Raw genomic sequence first — 6,131 nt, forward strand, 5'->3', positions numbered from 1 at the left:
GGGGAGGCAGCGGGGCCGCCCCAGCGAGGGGAGGCGTGTCCTGCCCGCGCTCCTGTCAAACGCTGCCGGCCCCGCCGCTCGTCCCGGAGGCACCGGCGGCTCAGGGACCTCCCGTGCCGCCCTTGCTCCCCGGAGCTCCTGCTATCCGGGAGTCGCGGCCACTCCCGGACAGAGAGAGGCACTTTGTTAGCGCCGGGAGACAGAGCCGCCCGCTCCTCTCACCCTCGCAGCTGCGCTCGTACTCGGCCACCCGCGGGTACCCGCGGGCGGGGTCGGCAGGACCCGCCGCGCTGGGAGCTCAGCCTGCAGGGGAGGGGAGCGGCCAGTGCCAAGAGACCGGGACGCACCGCTGGAGCATGGGGCAGCCCCGGCCAGCCCCGGTGCCGCCCGCAGCGCAGTGGTGTTGCCGAGGAGGGGAACCCGGGACCGGGGCGCCCGGCGCGGCCACGGCGGACGGAGGTTGCGGTGCGAGCCCCGGGAGGGGGCGCGACCCCCGCCTCCCCGCCCTTTCTCTCTCCGCATCTCCCTCCCCCTGCCCGCCACCGCGGGGAGCGGGAAGCGCCGCCGCCGCCACTCACCGGGCGGGCGGGACGCGGGTCCGCGGCGCCTGTCAAGCCGCTCCTGCCATCGCTCGCCTCACGCCGCCGCCATGTTCCGGGGGCACCGCGCATGCCCGGCAGCGGCACCGGGGGCGCGGGGCCTCCCCCCCCCGCCGTCCCCCTTCCGCCCGCCGCGGCTGGGGCGGTACCGCTCGGGGCTGCGCGACCCGCCGGCATCCCCGCGCCACCGGCATCCCCTCACGGCCGGCATCCCCGCAACCCCCGCCATCTCCACGCCTTGCCTCCATCCCATCACGGCCGCCATCCCCGCAGCCCTCCGCCATCCCCGCACGCCCGACATCCCCGCGCCCCGCCGGCATCCCTGCGCTGTCAGTATCCTCGCGCTGCACCCGGACCTGCGGCGGGAGGGAGCGGGACTTGCGGGACGCCGACGGCCGGGAGGGTCGGGGTTGGCGGGAACTGCTGCACCCGGGGAGCGGGACCGCCTTGTGAGGGGGGGGGGAAATGAGCCCTTGGCAGGTGTTTGTGTAGGAGACTTCGGTGTGAGCAGTGAACGCCTGGAAAAGGCGTGGGGGATGGATGGCAGGGGATTCTGAGGGGAAACCTGAGGCAGCCGGTGCCGTGCGCTGCAGCCGCAGCGCGGTGGTACCGGCACCGCCAGTGTACACGTGGTGAATAGTGCCCTGCATTGTACGTGCACCAGTGATCACGGTATACGTGTAGAATTATAAATAACCACTTATAACGGGTATAACGCACGTTATAATCGGTGCATATCCACTTGGGAAATATCACACAATTATTTTACAGACACCCACGCTTGTAAGTGCTGTAGAATAGGAAAAGCTCTTCCTTGGCTTTTTGGGAGCGTGCATTCCCATTTTGTAAGCTTTGGGTGTTTTAATTCATACCCCAAGAGGCGTGTAGGCATGAGCATAAATGGTAAAAAATCATACCTTAAACGCTACCAGCATTCGGAGGAGTTTGTGCCCAGGTTTCATCTTCACTACCTAACATCACTTGGAAATGAAATTTTAAATTCAAAATTATGCCAAGGTCATGAGACCCATGAGAGTGAGATTCTATGAGGTTTTTTAATTAAGAAAAAAACCAAAACCAAACCACAGAAAAGAAACCCCAAATTTATACCCAACCCCCCTCACACTCTTCTGTATGAAAGCAAAATTCATACAGCCCACTTTAGTATCCTGCATATACCGCAAGTTACTACTAACAATTTATTTTAAGCACTCTCATAAGCAGTAAATGGCCCTTCAGAAACAAGGAAAATGGGTCCTTGACATATTTATAAATATTTAATATTTAGACAACATGAAAGAAACAAGTAAAAATATGCTAATCCAAGTGATTAAAATACACAAGAGAAAGAAATACTGAAACATGTACAGAAAGCCTTTATAGTGAAGTGTGTTATGCTCATCACCAATGCAGATGAATGCCGCTTTTAATTTGAAATATTTTCCCCTTCCTGTAATATTGAACTTTTGCAGGAAAATGAGAAATTATGTTCATTGTAATGATGGATACAAAAATGTGCCGAGTGTCACAGAATAAGTCCCTGTGAGAGACAGAGGAAATGAAAACATATTTTAAAGCTATTCTTTAAACCCAAGCCAGTGCTAGATACAACATCTGAGGAATCTGTTCCCTGGGAGCCAGTGGGACACCGTATCGTTGGTTTCTGCAGCTGTTGTTGCAGAGCCATCAAACATGAACTGGTGCAGTCCTATACCTGCTCATAATTTTCCCAGAAGGCTGAAATCAGGAAACCCAGCCAACAATAATCCTGCTTCTTAGACCCCTGATGTGATGAAGCAGAATAAACGATAGTCATAAGAATAAATGTCTACAAAATACATCACCAGTAAAAAGAGAGGAATAGAAGAAAACTATTAACACTCTTCTAGTCCAGGAGTCAAATGGATCTATAATGCCTTCACATGTGTCTTCCACCTACAAGCTATAGCTGATGTAAAGCAAAAAATTTCTTTACAGGATTATTAGAAAAGGACGAAGAAATCCTGACTGCTTCTATTTTCCAGTAGAATAATGAGCTTGTTTTCTGGTGACTCGCCCATCACCTTTCATTTTCTTTTGTAGGTATTGAACTGAAATATTTGGGTCAGAAAAACCAGGCATGTTTTTAAGTTCTCAGTGTTCTTCACAAAGAGAGAGATAGACACGTGCGTCTGCATGTATATGTTAAGTATGGATGTATACATATACAAATATATGTATACATACATAAATATATGGCTTCGTAGTTTTTTGCAGGAAGATTCAGTGATTTTAGAAAGAAGCAACAGCATCAAAACACACAAAAAAATACATTTTATGGAGGTAGACTCCCATGAACTCCTACAAGTGGTCAACATGATGCTCTGTTAGGTTGATGCAGACAAAAAAAAACGTTTAAGAACTGTCACTTCCCCAAAGAAATAACACTAAAAGTATAAGTAAATGAACTATCCATGCAGAAAATACAACGGGCAGAGTAAAAGATCAGCCTGGCTGTCACAAGCTCCTCCTGAGCCTCAGATAGGAATGAAGTATCCAGAAAAGAGAAGTTGGGTCAGGTTACTTGGAGGAGCTACGGAAGTGTAGCCTGATCATGCAGGGATAAAGTCAGAAAAGGCAGCAGAAAATGAGACACAGCTAGCAAGGGATATTTGGGATAAGACGAAATAATTTTAAGTACATTACCAGACATTGGAAAGAATCAAGCACATGATTATGCCAGTATCAAGCAGAACAGGTAAGGCTTTAATAGACAACACTGAGAAAGTCAAGCTTTTTAATATTTTTTATCTAATTTTTAGTTTTATACATATTTATATATATCTGAGGCATTATTGATAATTGGGAAAACAGACAGATTTCAGATTTGACAAAGGACCAAGTGAAAAATTATTCAAACACAATTTGCTGCTTTTCCATCAACTGAATTTAAAGGACTGGATGATGAAAACTCCAATGGTTATCACTGATAATTTACAGTGAAGGAATATTAAAGGGGGGACAAACTGTATTGTTGAAAAGGAAAGAAGGAAAGAGGATATTATATACCAATCTGTTTGACCTCAGTACACAGAGAAGATACTGGAGCAAGTAAACAAGCTATCTTTAAGCAGTTGTAACACAACAAGTAACAGCCAACACAGCTTTGTCAAGAACAAAAGATGTCTAATCTAATCTCTCCTGCAACAAAGTAAGAGGAATCATCAGCAGAGGAGAAACATTGAAGGTCATGTGGGATGTCACTTTAGTAAGATTTTTGACATGGCTTCATATGATATTCTTTCAGCAAACAAGGAAAACATTGTAGAAGAAGTTATTTAGGGAGCTGATACAAGCAGCTCGTTGTCAGAAGGATGTTAATGAACTCAGCGATGGTTCAGAAAACATGTTTACATAACTGGAGATTATACCAAACTGGGAGGCTTTAGCATGCCAGAAGACAGATGTTGGATTTAGAAGGTTTTTCGCACACTAGTGATTTGGTTTGGAAAAGGAGGGTTCTATTCAACAGGGATAAGTGCCGGCTACTGGGCAGCGGCAGATGTGATCAGCTATACAAACAGGAAAGGGGGGACTACTGGGTGTTCTGCAGGGAAAAAAGCTGAAATTATGTGACAAAAATAAAAAAAAAAAGTTGTTCTGTTGTTAGGTGAATCCCAGTTTATACAAAGGGGATAATGTCACAGAGCTGCAATGAGAAAATTAAACCACATAAAACAATATGGAAAAAGAAGGAAGGACTCATTGTGAAACAGCCTGATTTGCGTGGTCTTAGGAAAACTTAGTAGCCATGGTCTGTTTGGCTTCAGTAAATATGTAGCCCATGGAGACAGCAGAAAAGAACAATCTGAATGATCAGGTATCTATGAAACAGGACTTAGAAGAAAATTTTTTAAAATCCCTCACAACAGGGAATTTAGGTTGAAGGGAGAAAGCAGAAGAAGGAGAAACATATGTATCTATGCAGTACTGATATTAATGTATATCAGGTATATGAAAGTGCTGTAAAGATAAAAGGATGAATTTTCTCTCCAGTTCCATAGTGGATGGATCAAGGTTTAAAACAAAGCAAGAAGATTAGAAAACAAAACTTAAAAGGATAGGAAGAAGATTGGCTGGGTGTTTGGGCAGTCTCCCACCTCAGACTCTACAAGAAGAGCTCTCACCACCAGTCAGAGCTAGCACAGGTAGAGTGACCTTCAGGCAGAGAGTGGACTCCGCCACCTTCCATGGTCCCTGCCAAGAACATGATTCAATGAATGTAAGCTTTCTTTAAGGCCGTTGGAAAATAGCAGCTTCCTCAAGGAAAGGATTTTTTATTTCTGCAAAATGCATGCCACTCTCTTCCAAAAATAAATTGTTTTCATAAGAATTTTAAACTGCTTTTATATTTTCTGAGTCCTCCTCCTTTCAAGCTGTCACAATATGATTATGTGACTAAGTATATCACAGATATATGAGAGGATGCGCAGTTTCACTACCTGAAGAAAGCTGTAATTTAGACATAAAGAGGTCTGCCTTTAGCATTCAGTTATGTGAATTCAACAGATACTGTAGATTTTTATCTGACAGCAAGTTAACATTTTGTTCTTTCTTAAGAATGAAGTTTGCCTTTTCCAGAACAACCTTAGAAGTCCTTCAGGGCCTGAAGTGTGACAATGACATATGCTTTTAATAACATCTTCTTTAATGTTTCTTTTCCTTTCCTGCTGGCTTATAGAAAATGCCATCACCTCCTTCAAAATTTTTAAACTGTGTAGATTAAGAGCAGGAATAATTTCAAATGACAAGTGTAAAGAACACTCACTAGAGTGACTAGAGTAAGTAAAAACATTCAGGCATTCTAAAGCAGTTTCATTTAATGCTATAATATTACAGTATATACATAAAGTGTTTAGACATGCATGTAGGAACTGGTAGCCCTGAAAGAAAAGGAGTTATGTTACTTTCATTTGCATAGATGCAAACCTGAAAATAACTTCTCTGAGGTACAGCAAACTCACAGAAATAAGTGGGAGCAGAATTTTCACCGCATAACCTGTTAAAATATGTGGCCGCATTAGTTAAAAATTGATTTTTAAAGGAAAAGCAGTGAGAAACCAGTTTCATGTAAGACAGACTTAAGCTATGGCTAGTCTTTTGCCATTGGATGAATAGTGATTAAAATTGCCCCACCAAGAGAAAACAGATTTTTTTTTTTTTTTGTATTATTTTAAGTGAGTGCTTCCTGCACAATGACAAACAACAAGAAGAAAAAAAATGTTTACTCCCAAAATCCTGAGGACAAAATCATGTAATTTTAAACATTTGTAATACCAAAAATGATAAAATTTTAAGCAGTAGTTTTTTCTATAGCTGAAATATCAAAATCCTGAACATGTTCATAAACTGACCAAGTAAAGCTGGTTTTTATATGGAAATTATTTGTTTCAGTATTTCTAAATACCTCATTTTGATTCTTTCTTATCTTCTTTGCTTTCACATAAATTGCATTATGTTTGAGTTGAAATCATGTGAATCAAATGTTTTCAG

At 44.2% G+C, this 6,131-nt stretch overlaps 1 protein-coding gene across 2 annotated transcripts in view; it reads right to left on the bottom strand.

Annotated features, from left to right (window-relative positions):
• SCML2 (Scm polycomb group protein like 2) overlaps positions 1-652 on the bottom strand; it is a 73,990-nt gene extending 73,338 nt beyond the window's left edge. For both annotated transcript variants that reach the window (XM_032100743.1, XM_032100742.1), the window contains exon 1: positions 579-652. The gene's annotated coding sequence lies outside the window, so the exon portion shown is untranslated. The remainder of the gene's footprint in view (positions 1-578) is intronic.
• Between the last annotated feature and the right edge of the window lie 5,479 nt (positions 653-6,131).

The sequence above is a fragment of the Corvus moneduloides genome, chromosome 2 (assembly GCF_009650955.1).
Source record: "Corvus moneduloides isolate bCorMon1 chromosome 2, bCorMon1.pri, whole genome shotgun sequence".
In the NCBI taxonomy this organism is placed as follows: domain Eukaryota; kingdom Metazoa; phylum Chordata; class Aves; order Passeriformes; family Corvidae; genus Corvus; species Corvus moneduloides.